Source organism: Culex quinquefasciatus, chromosome 3 (assembly GCF_015732765.1).
Source record: "Culex quinquefasciatus strain JHB chromosome 3, VPISU_Cqui_1.0_pri_paternal, whole genome shotgun sequence".
Classification (NCBI taxonomy): Eukaryota; Metazoa; Arthropoda; class Insecta; order Diptera; family Culicidae; genus Culex; species Culex quinquefasciatus.
In genome coordinates, this window is record NC_051863.1 from 172,314,007 (window position 1) to 172,326,221 (window position 12,215).

Consider the following 12,215-nt stretch of genomic DNA (forward strand, 5'->3'; position numbering starts at 1 on the left):
GTCCAACTATAAATCTCCCGCTGACCACTCGGTCAAAATCCAGCATGGGCGCAAACGGCGTAATCGGAACCGACCGCCATCTGCCAAGATGGTCTCTGAAAATAGCAAAATAAAACGCGTGCGTAGTCTTCTTCCTGGCGATGACTAACCTGGTCTAGCGTTTGGACGCAGCATTATTTATAGAGCAGGCAGGACGGCACTGCCAAAAAGGTAGCCATTTGGACAGGGCCGCCGCTGATCGGAGCTACGGAAATCAATCAAAAATTTTGGCGTGGGGCGCACGCGGGTTGGCGGGTTTTTGCCGTTTTTAATGATTTGTGGGGAATCTTTCGGAGATTTAGATAGTTTTTTTTAAAGGAAAATACGGTTAACATTGAATTTCAGCATTAACCCTTAATAACTCAACCCCGCCTCTAGGCGGGCTTCGATCTAAATTGTAAAGAACTTTTGAAATTTAATCATATCTCATCCAATCGGGACGACTCTTTTTCTAGTAATTTGTAAGGATGTCTTCTGTCCGAGGTCTTCTGTGCGGCCCGCGACTTTGAGGAGTCCTCAGGTCAAATTCTTCAGCAAAACAGATTTTTTTTATATAGAAAAAAAAATAATTTTATTTAATGAAAAATGTAAAACAAAACTCAATGTTAGAAAAAATGTCAAAAAATACTCGAAATGCAAAAAGGTAGAACATAATTGAATCTGATTTAGAAAATATCAATACCTCTTAAAATTGAAATTGATTAAAAGCCAATAAAAAATATGGTGATTAAAAAACTAAAGAACTCAAAGTCTCCAGCCGTGTCCAAACAAAATTTAAAGGGTATCTTTTTATATTTTCCTGGAAGTGGTCTAATGAATTTATCTACGTGTTCGGAAATGATATTTTTTTTGTGTTTTTTTTATCGACACTGAAATAAAATGTTAAGATATAATAAAATATGGATTTCAAACAAACATTGTAATGATCATCATTTTTTTCGTCGAAATATTTTGAGCTCAATAATATTTCTTACAATTGTTCAGATGCAATTAAAACATTCAAAATGTGTAAATGTTATTTTTTTAAATGATTCTCTGCATGTGTAATAAATACACATAAAGAACATTCAGTTATTTAAAAATGTTATTTAAAAATGTTAGCCAGGTCGTCATGTTTGAGGAAACAAAAAAAAATATATAAATTATTAATTATTGTTTTTAACAGGGCTGCGGAGTCGGGTCATATTTCAAACGACTCCGACTCCGGCTTTCTCAGACTAGCCGACTCCGACTCCGACTCCGACTCCGGCTTTCAACAAATGGTTGGCTCCGACTCCGACTCTGACTCCGACTCTGACTCCGGCCTACCAACTCTAGCCGACTCCGACTCCGACTCCGACTCCAGCTTTCAACAAATGGTTGGCTCCGACTCCGACTCCGACTCCACATATTTTTAAATGGTTCAAAAGTTAGTCAACTATTATTAATTAATTATTTTTAAAACATTGATAAATAAGATTATTTAAATACTCTCTAAGCGTCATGTTTTTCTCAAGAAAAATAAGTTCCAATCACAAAACGAAAAAAAAAGTGTCTAGGTTACAAGTTTTATACGTTATGGAAACGGAAATCGAAACATATCTTCAGTTTTAGAGGCATTTTGAGAAGACAGTTTTGTAAATAAATTTGGAATTATTTGCTTAACCTCAACTTTGCAAATAATGTATTAGAAGCTAATAAATGTGAATATTAAATTGTTACTTTTGAATGAATAATTAAAAGAAACCTGGCCTTAATGATCTATTGAACATTAAAATTCAATTTGCTCTTTTTCAGGCTGACATTTATAAGAAGCACCGTGACAGGCACCTTGTTTTTAAATGACAATTTTAAACGAAACATTTTTTTTGTTTTTTTTTTACATGGACATCCCGCCATGGCGGAAGGAGATTATTATTGCAAATCAATGTATCTGAACAATTTCTTCGTGGAAAGGACGCTTAAGAGGTCCTTTTCAAATATCTGTGACATAGAAATTATTTTACCCTGGAATTTTTTAATTTATTTTAATTTTAAAAATTAATATACATTAAAAAGGAGGCGCACGATACTTCGTGAATCTTCACCTAAAACGAAGCTTTATTAATGATCTTGCGCCTCCATCAAAATATATGAAAAAACTTAAAATATAATAAATACAAATATCCACAAGTAAAATATTTTCTAAGTCACAAGTATTTCATTTTTTTAAGGTACATTGATTTACAATGATAATCCCCTTCCGTCATATTGGCGTGGGACATACAGTATGAGAAAATCCTTACGGGTTGATAATATTTTGATTTCGTTTTTTTAAATAATATTTCGAAAAATAATTTAAAATCCTACATTTTCTTGTATACATTTTTTTATTAGTAAATTTTAGTACTGAAGTCTTGAGATTTGTTCAGCGATAATTTGCAACGATATCAAAATAGTTTACCTAAAATCAACATCAACATCAACATTCAATGATTATTTCAAAATTAGTTACAATTTCTTTTGATATTTTTTGTTAGTTTCAATTATTTAAAATGCAACACTTTGATTTTCTTGTACTCAGTTATAAACAAAATGCGCATGTTGAGTTCCAAGTAAGAAATTGTTATTATCGTTAATTATTTGTTACAAAAGTTAAACTGTCAGTGCCTCTTTTTCGATTTCCAAAAACAGTAATTATTATTTGTAATCTTTTTATGTACCTCGTAATTTTTTTTCCCAAAAATGATTTAACTTAAAACCTCCAAGACATTCGCTATGGGGATAATAGATGGCTGTGTATGTTCTTTTTTCAGAAAGAATTGGATGAAATTTGGTCAAATTTGAATTGCAAGGGCACATAAATATAGGCAAAAGGAAGCAGTCAAGAATCAATTAGATATGTCTGACTACATAACCAATATTTTTTATATATTTTTTTAATTATGATACTAAATATTTGGGTAAGAGGTTATCATTTAGTGATTATAGTTAAATAACACAATTAGAGCTTTCCAATAACAATAAAAAGCTTCAAAAAAATAATGGCATCTAATAAATCTCTTTTAAAAAATGAAAAGAGAGCGAAATAAATAAAAAATAATTAAAAACATAAGAAGTTTTGTAAATCAAGCTGTTGTATAGTAAATACTGAACAATAAAAAAACATATTTTTGTTGAATTTAAGATAACTCCGACTCCGACTCCGACTCCAGGTTATCAGAATTCTTCGGCTCCGACTCCGACTCCGACTCCAGCCTTTAAATTTAGCCGACTCCGGCTCCGACTCCGACTCCAGCTGTTCGAGTTTTGACGACTCCGACTCCGACTCCAGGTCCCCAAAAAGACCCGACTCCACCGACTCCGGCTCCGACTCCGGCTCCGACTCCGACTCCGACTCCACAGCCCTGGTTTTTAGTTTTATTAATTTATTCGAATTAACTCAAAATCTTTATAAGTAAGAAAATGATACAGCTGAAAATTTTGTGTCAAAGTTTATTCAAATGAATGAAATATTGAAAAAGTTGCAAAATGCTTCAAGCTTAACAGAAAGTTTAACCCTAATATATTTGCAAAATTATTTCAAGAAATCTTAGAATTTGAAGAAATATTAAATCAATAGGGTAAAAGTATCGAAAGCAATGAAGATTTCACTAATGCACAGGAAACTTTTCTAGCGATCATGGTTTTAGAATGTCAAAGGTATTTGCAAGAGATCATAAGAGATTTTGTTTATTCAATTTTTAAATTTGATATTATTTAATTACTGTTGAAAATCAAATGATACTGATTAACAAAAAAAAACTTTAAAAAATTACAGGCCACGGTGTCAACATTTAAAATGCATTATACACCGGTCCAGTTGTTTTGCTATCATAAGTTTAAAAAAAAATCTAAGAATTGACGAAATTTGATTTTTGCAAGAAAAAAAAATTGTTTTGCAGTGCTGCACATTGTAATTTCATAAAAGTTCCAAATATTTTAAAACGAGCCCTAACATGTTAAATATGAATATCAATGTAGCAAAAGGCATTTTAGATTGATCTCAGTTGATTAGACTTTGATTATTTTGATGCTTTTTGAAAAAAAAAAAATGTTTTTGCCCCCCCTCCCCCTTTTTTGGACCAAATTCGAAGGGAGGGCGTCATAAACTTTGAAAAATATTTGCTACGGCCTAAGTTCAAAGTTCTTACAAAATTTCAAACAGTTCTTTTAATCACTCAAAGACATATTTATAAAATGCTTACTGGCATCAAACACTGTAACATTTTGAATTGAGGTTCACTACATTTTAGTTTTAAATAAAAATGTATAAAAATCTCAAAATACCGTAAATATATATAAAAAAAATGTGATGGGGGTGTCAAACAAAGATAAATTTTGTACAATTTTTACTGTTTATTAAATTTACATCAGGCCGTTGCAATTTATTATGAATCTGCCCTCGGAATTGACCCAAATTGCCAAATTATCGATTTTTGATTATTTTTTTGGATCAATATGATAACTTTACATAAAAACTTCAAATATGACCAAAAATCGATATTTTAAATATTCTTACAATGAATTTAGCAAGAAAAAAACAGTATTTTCATCGAAAAAGAACACTAAAAAAGTATTGAAAACTATGCCATATTCCATAACTCGACTGTAAAAATTTTTGAAACATGTCATTTTAAGGGAAATTTTATGTACTTTTCGGATTTATATTGACCCAGAAGGGTCATTTTATCATTTAGAACAATGTTTTACATTGTAAAATTTCATGTTTTTTCTAACTTTGCAGGGTTATTTTTTAAAGTGTAATAATGTTCATTTAAAGTTTATAAAAAATAGTTTTGAAAAATTTACTTTTTGCGTTTTTTTGTTTCTTCGTCCGTGTCTGTCGCGGGTGACCATTAGGGTGCCCAGAATATGGGACTTTTTTTCAAAACCTCGCTCCACAAGCTGAATATTGTTCCTTGACCTATTTTAGGACTCTGGGCCAAATATGAGCAAAATCGGTCATCATTTACCCATTGATACTCGGAGGTGAAGTTTGTATGGGAAAAATCGAAAAAATGTATGGAAAACCCAAGTTTCTTACGGTTTGGTCTGCACGGTGCGCTACTTTCACCCAAATATTCTCAAAAGTGAGATTCTTATTGGAAATTTAATGCTCTACAACTTTGTAGAACATACCAAAGCTGTAAAACTCGATCTTAAAAAGTTATTAGCGATTTAAAAAAGTCATTTTTGTATGAAAAACATTTTTTTCACCAACTTTAGGCTCGGGTATCAATGGGTTAATCTCAACCAATTTCGCTCAAAATTTACATAGATGCTTAAAATACCCCAAAAAACCATTTTCCGCTTGTGGAGCAGGGGGTCATTTTTTCTGGGCACCCTAGTGACCATGAATGGCCATGATCGATGGCGACCAGTTTTTTCATAACTCTTTTAAATTTGAGATTTTTTAATTTGTTTTTTTTTTTTAAATAATAAGCCATTTTTACAAATGTTCAATTTATAAACATTGAAAATCGGGACAATAGTTTCTGAAACATCGCCATTTGAAATTCAATGATGTTTAGGAGATACTTAAAATAAAATAAAAATATTCAAGAATTCGTTTCGTTTTCGTTTTCGTTTTACGGAGCAAGGTGGGGGACGCGGCCTCAAGTCAGTCCAAGTCCGGTTTCTTGTGGAAAAAAGGGTAGTGGCCGAACTAGTATTGCATACCAAATGAACACCACCGGAAGATATAGGGGATCGGGAGGGGGGAGGTGAAAGAAAATTAGTGTTGGTGTGAGTAGTAAGAACTTGGATGACTTGCACAGTTACGGTAATCTAAATTTAACACTGAATAAAGAAAATCTGAAATTGTAATTCAAAGTAAAAAGGCCCGGAATAAATTAAATTATTAGTTAATTAAATAAGAAAATGTAACTTATCGGAGATCTATACAAAAGAAACCTATGATGTATTCCAAATTGAAAGGAAATAAAAAAATACTACAGAACAAAAGATGAAAACTAACTGCCGACCTGTCGCGTCCGTCAGTAGTCTTGTCGTACGTTACAACTAGAAAAAGATCTGCCAATGAAATATTACACTTCGACCAAATCAACTAATCATTTAAGTCCAATTATTCATCTACGGAAAACTAACTAACTTTAATCAACAACCTAAACTGTCTGAAACTGTCTGAAAGTAAATTTAATCTCAAATCCTCAAATGTTTTATTACAACACCAAATAAGGTAAAGGACCTTGTTTTAAAACCAGTCTTGCCGCTTCCAAAAACCAATAAAAATAAAGGAACAGTTCATACGTTGAACACTCGTCATTAAGGCAACTATTTCGAGCCTTTCGTTTCATTAGGGCATAAAGCCTTGCAAACAAGAGTGCATCTCTACCATACCTTATGTAAACTGAGCAATTCTCTGAGATTTCGGTCATTCGATTTTTTTTGTATTTTTTAATCCGGCTGAAACTTTTTTGGTGCCTTCGGTATGCCCAAAGAAGCCATTTTGCATCATTAGTTTGTCCATATAATTTTCCATACAAATTTGGCAGCTGTCCATACAAAAATGATATGTGAAAATTCAAAAATCTGTATCTTTTGAAGGAATTTTTTGATCGATTTGGTGTCTTCGGCAAAGTTGTAGGTATGAATATGGACTACACTGAAAAAAATTGATACACGATAAAAAAATTTGGTGATTTTAATTTAACTTTTTGTCACTAAAACTTGATTTGCAAAAAACACTATTTTTATTTTTTCATTTTTGATATGTTTTAGAGGACATAAAATGCCAACTTTTCAGAAATTTCCAGAATGGGCAAAATCTTTGACCGAGTTATGATTTTTGAATCAATACAGATTTTTCAAAAATCGAAATATTGGTCGCAAAATTTTTCAACTTCATTTTCCGATGTAAAATCGAATTTGCAATCAAAAGTACTTTAGTGAATTTTGAAAAAGTGCACCATTTTCAAGTTATAACCTTTTTAGGTAACTTTTTTGAAAATAGTCGCAGTTTTCATTTTTAAAATAGTGCCCATGTTTGCCCACTATTGAAAAAATATTTTTGAAGAGCTGAGAAAATTCTCTATATTTTGCTTCTTCGGACTTTGTTGATACGACCCTTAGTTGCTGAGATATTGCCATGCAAAGGTTAAAAACATGAAAATTGATGTTTTCTAAGTCTCACCCAAACAACCCACTATTTTCTAATGTCGATATCTCAGCAACTATAGGTCCGATTCACAATGTTAATATATGAAACATTTGTGAAATTTTCCGATCTTTTCGAAAAAATATTTTCAAAATTCAAAATCAAGACTAACATTTCAAACAGGCCAAACATTCAATATTACGCCCATTTGAAATGTTAGTCTTGATTTAAAATTTTTGAAAGTATTTTTTTCGAAAAGATCGGAAAATTTCACGAATGTTTCATGTTTCAACATTGTAAATCGGACCTATAGTTGCTGAGATATCGACATTAGAAAATGGTGGGTTGTTTGGGTGAGACTTAGAAAACATCAATTTTCCTGTTTTTAACATTTGCATGGCAATATCTCAGCAACTAAGGGTCGTATCAACAAAGTCCGAAAAGCAAAATATAGAGAATTTTCTCAACTTTCCAAAAATATTTTTTCCAAAAGTGGGCAAACATGGGCACTATTTTAAAAATGAAAACTGCGACTATTTTCAAAAAGTTACTTAAAAATGGCTATAACTTAAAAACGGTACACTTTATCAAAATTTCACTAAAGTACTTTTGATTGCAAATTCGATTTTACATCGGAAAATGAAGTTGAAAATTTTGCGACCAATATTTCGATTTTTGAAAAATCTGTATTGATTCAAAAATCATAACTCGGTCAAAGATTTTGCCCATTCTGAAATTTCTGAAAGTTGGCATTTTATGTCCTCTAAAACATATCAAAAATGAAAAAATTAAAAATAGTGTTTTTTGCAAATCAAGTTTTAGTGACAAAAGTTAAATTAAAATCACCAAATTTTTTACCGTGTATCAATTTTTTCAGTGTAGTCCATATCCATACCTACAACTTTGCCGAAGACACCAAATCGATCAAAAATTCCTTCAAAAGATACAGATTTTTGAATTTTCACATATCATTTTTGTATGGACAGCTGCCAAATTTGTATGGAAAATTATATGGACAAACTAATGATGCAAAATGGCTTCTTTGGGCATACCGAAGGCACCAAAAAAGTTTCAGCCGGATTAAAAAATACAAAAATTAAAATTAAAGAAAAAAGACCGATTCCGTAGAGAACTGCTCAACTGTCATTTAAGTGAAGGAGACACACTCCTGTTCACAAAACCCATGCGCCCTTTTGAAATGTTAGGCTCCATTTGATCGTCAAGGCTCCAATAGATCCTCGATTCGCAACAATATTCGATGCAACCATAATCCGAAAACCGTTAGTTCAACAGATTAACGAATTTTGTCCGATATCATTTCATTATTGATTGATCGAGACTCTATGGAAATTTTGACATATCAAAATGCTTTGTATTATTACTTAAATGGAAGTTTAAAATTTATGCACGTAACAATTTTTTAAATAAATTTCTAAATCTATTCTATCCTACAATGCCTAGAAGAGGCCTCTGTTTCTGTTGTGAGTAAGCGCTGGTTTCAGAGTTCATTTTCAATTTAAAAGGGGTGGGAGACGACTAATTTGCTTCATGAACTCCTACTCGGCCTTGGGACCACCTCTTAAGACACTGATGGCTCCTAGCTAGGAATTAAACCTAGACACAGCGTCGAGGCCCGCTTCGCATGGCAAAAATGTTGGCTGGGGGGAAGTGATATTATCACGAAATTTTATTTTAAAGCCAACATTGCTAACGGCGTCGAGGTCCTTACTCATGCCCAAGGAAAATAAAAATATTCAAGAATTGTAATTGAAATAAATCCATTCTTTAAAAAAAATCATTTTTTGCTAAAAATTTGCTTAATTTTTTTTACTGTGCTTAGTTCGTGACGTCTGCGAATCTCTCTCGCGCAGGCCAAACACTATTGTGTAACGTTTGTGTACACAAAATCGCTGGATCGCACGCGAACGAACGTGTGGCGGCCAGAGTCGGAATCGAGTCGTCACCAGAGTTGACGAAGTCTAAAATTAGAAGTCGCCACCATAATCCCTGCCAGAGCGGAGGGGTTGGGGGTGGATGGTTGGCGTTACGTGGTGATGTTTGGCCAAATTAACTGATTCATTGCAACCGTAAACATTGTGTGGCGTAGAGGTGGGCGACTTTTTTTTATATTTTTTTTAAAGGAGTTTTGGCAAAAAAATGAAAAAAAATTTGCTTTCCAAAATCATTGATTCGATAAAAATTAATCTCACTAACCCCATCAATCTTACCGGGTTTATCACTCTGGCGACGAGTATTTGATTAGGCTCCCTTAATGAGGCTAACCCCATTTAATCCCACCATAAGCCTCCGACGCCAACGCCAGCAAGCAACCATCAAGTGACTCGACTAATCAGCCAAAGGAGACCAGGACCTGCCCCAACTTGGCTATACGGGTTGGCGTTACTTGGCGATGTGGCCTAATTGAATTATTAACTCCGACAGGTAAGCTACTGCTGCTCGAGTTAAATTAACGCAGCTCGTGTCCCGCAGAATTAATCCTAGTCGGGATTGGTAGGGTGAAGAGCAAGATGTTGTCTTTAAAAAAATATTTCGAATAAAAAAATTGATTCAAAATTAAAATTTCTAAGGAAACGCTGACTTTCCTTTAGTTTTGATTTCCACTTTTAAGTTAATCTGAAATTTGTTGCCAATCGTGACACAAAAGTAGCAAATTGCCCCAGCTATAAAAACTAGGAAAGAGAAAGTGTCGTTCTGGTTGATCCACGAGGGACACTAATGAGAACAAACGACGACACATGATGAAACATGTCGGTTAATTTGTCTCGTCTCTGTTCAGAGTTGACTTCGGAGTTCCAACCAACCTCTACGGGCGCTAGGTCTGAACAGGTCTAGACACACAGGTTGACCAACAAAGCAAAAAAAAAAAGCAACAAAAAATCCAAGCTAAATGAGAATAAACCACTTCGCAAACGAGAGACACGTGACTTTGTTAGTTAGAATTTCCCCCACGTTTCAAGTGAGCTGTGACTCAACGTGAAAAGCCTCTGTCAGTGTGCAGGTCCTACCTGATCCGGGGCTGGCGCGGGCCTTGAACTTGGGCCCGAACGGCGACGGCGACGCTGGCGGCTGCTTTTGCGGGGATTCTGCGGAAAATGGTCAGAGGTCAGAGACGGGAGCTTTGCACGGTTGATCGAGCGCACTGGCAACACTGGCACTTTAATGATGCGGGGAAAACTTGAAGAGATTGTCACTTTCTTGAGATTGTTTGGAGTGCGGTTTTGGTTGCAACAGTATTTTGTTGGGATTTGTAGATGGTTGGAGATTGATTGTTTGAAAATGGTTAAATTTTTCGGCCATAATTGGTCAGTTTTAATTTCAAGTGGCGTTAATTTGAAAATGTAAATTAAAAAATATATTTTCCAGCAGGGCCTACAAGAAACTGTTTCCATTGAAGAAAATGAAAAAGGCAAAAGTCCTCGCTGAAGTAACGCTGTAAACCTGCTCTAAAAATGAACTTGTCTCAGAAAGCCCGTAGACCCACCTTCATGTATACCTATCAACTCAGAATCCAAAACTAAACAAATGTGTGTATGTGTGTTTGGTGTGTGACCAAAATTCTCACTGAGTTTCCTCAGCACTGGCTAAACCGATTTTATTCAAACCAATTGCATTCGATTTGGTTTTAAGGTGCCATATGAACCTATTGATTTTTATAAAGTTTCGATAAGTAGTTCAAAAGTGATGTATATAAACATGTTTTGTATTTATTCGAATGTTAGATAAGTGATCGGAAATCGACTCAAATATCATCATGTTATAAATCGTTGGTTAGGTAATTGAAAGACCTTTTCAACGAGTCCAAAACATTGAGAATTTGGCAACCCTGTCTCAAGTTATGGCTACTTAAGTGAAATTTATGCCCTTTTTTGATCACATAGTTGGATCAAGTTATTTTTTTAAATATAAAATTATGTTGAAGCAAACGAAGTGACTTGTGCTCTTATTTGCCAAAGAAATATTTCTGATTTTTTTAAATTTCAAATCATATCTTTTGTTTGAATAAACTTCTTATTAGGTACAAAAGTCATTTAAGGGGTTACATACATGTAAATCGGCAAAAATGTCAGAGGTAGGTTTGAGCACACACTTAAACTTTTTTAAAAATCTGTTTTCAGGGCATTAAAATATTACTTTTCATCTATTAACAAAACAAATTTGAAGAAATTTGGTTGTAGCTTTGCCGAGATATAGCTATTTGAAGTTAGCAGTTTCAAAAAACGTGTGCCACGATATCTCAACATTGCTCCGACCAAATCGGCTCAAAATTTTGGTGAAGACTCGTTAAACCGGTCTCGTGTGCATGACGAAGGCCGATTTCCAAAAAGTTTATTTTAAAAAATGATAAAAATATTTTTCTGTTTTTCATATAAAAAATCGCCAGTTTTTGATTTTTGTATTTTTTGAAAATTCAAAATTTCAAAATCGGGCTTCGTCATGCACACGAAATATGTCTTGGGAGTCTTCATCCAAAATTTCAGCCAATTTGGTCTGTCTCATCTTGAGATATCGTGGCACCCGTAAATTAACTTGGTGTTCAGAGAAAAAAGCTCAGAAAGTTAGACAGATTGCTTTGCGCATGGCAAAACTCTGAGCTTAAATCGTCTCTAACTCAGTTAAATCTTGAAATACCTTCATGAAACTTTCAGAAGTGTTTGAAAATCATTTTTAAAGTTGATTTAATAAATTTTCTGTAATATGAAATTTGGTGATTTTCTACATATATGTAACCCCTTAAACGGAACACACGTTCTCTTACCTGTCAAAAGTTAAATCACAGAATTAACATATATTTAAAATTCAGTTCAATTCGGTTTATTTGTGAATAATCAAGATACAATGAGTTCATTAAAGTACATAACAGAGTTTTGGAGTTCCTTTCAGCTGTGTGTTGCATCGTAATTCAATCGAAAGTATTATTACTTATAAATATTAAATAGAAGGCAAGAGTAAGAAAAAGTTTTCAAAAAAACTTACAGAAAAACATATATTTAAAATGTTTAAAAATTTTGACCATATTGAGATTTTTTGGCATTCGTTT

General features: G+C 33.5%; 1 protein-coding gene across 2 annotated transcripts in view; it reads right to left on the bottom strand.

Moving 5' to 3' along the window:
• LOC6052304 (sorbin and SH3 domain-containing protein 1) overlaps positions 1–12,215 on the bottom strand; it is a 148,165-nt gene that overhangs the window by 106,182 nt on the left and 29,768 nt on the right. The window lies entirely within an intron of this gene.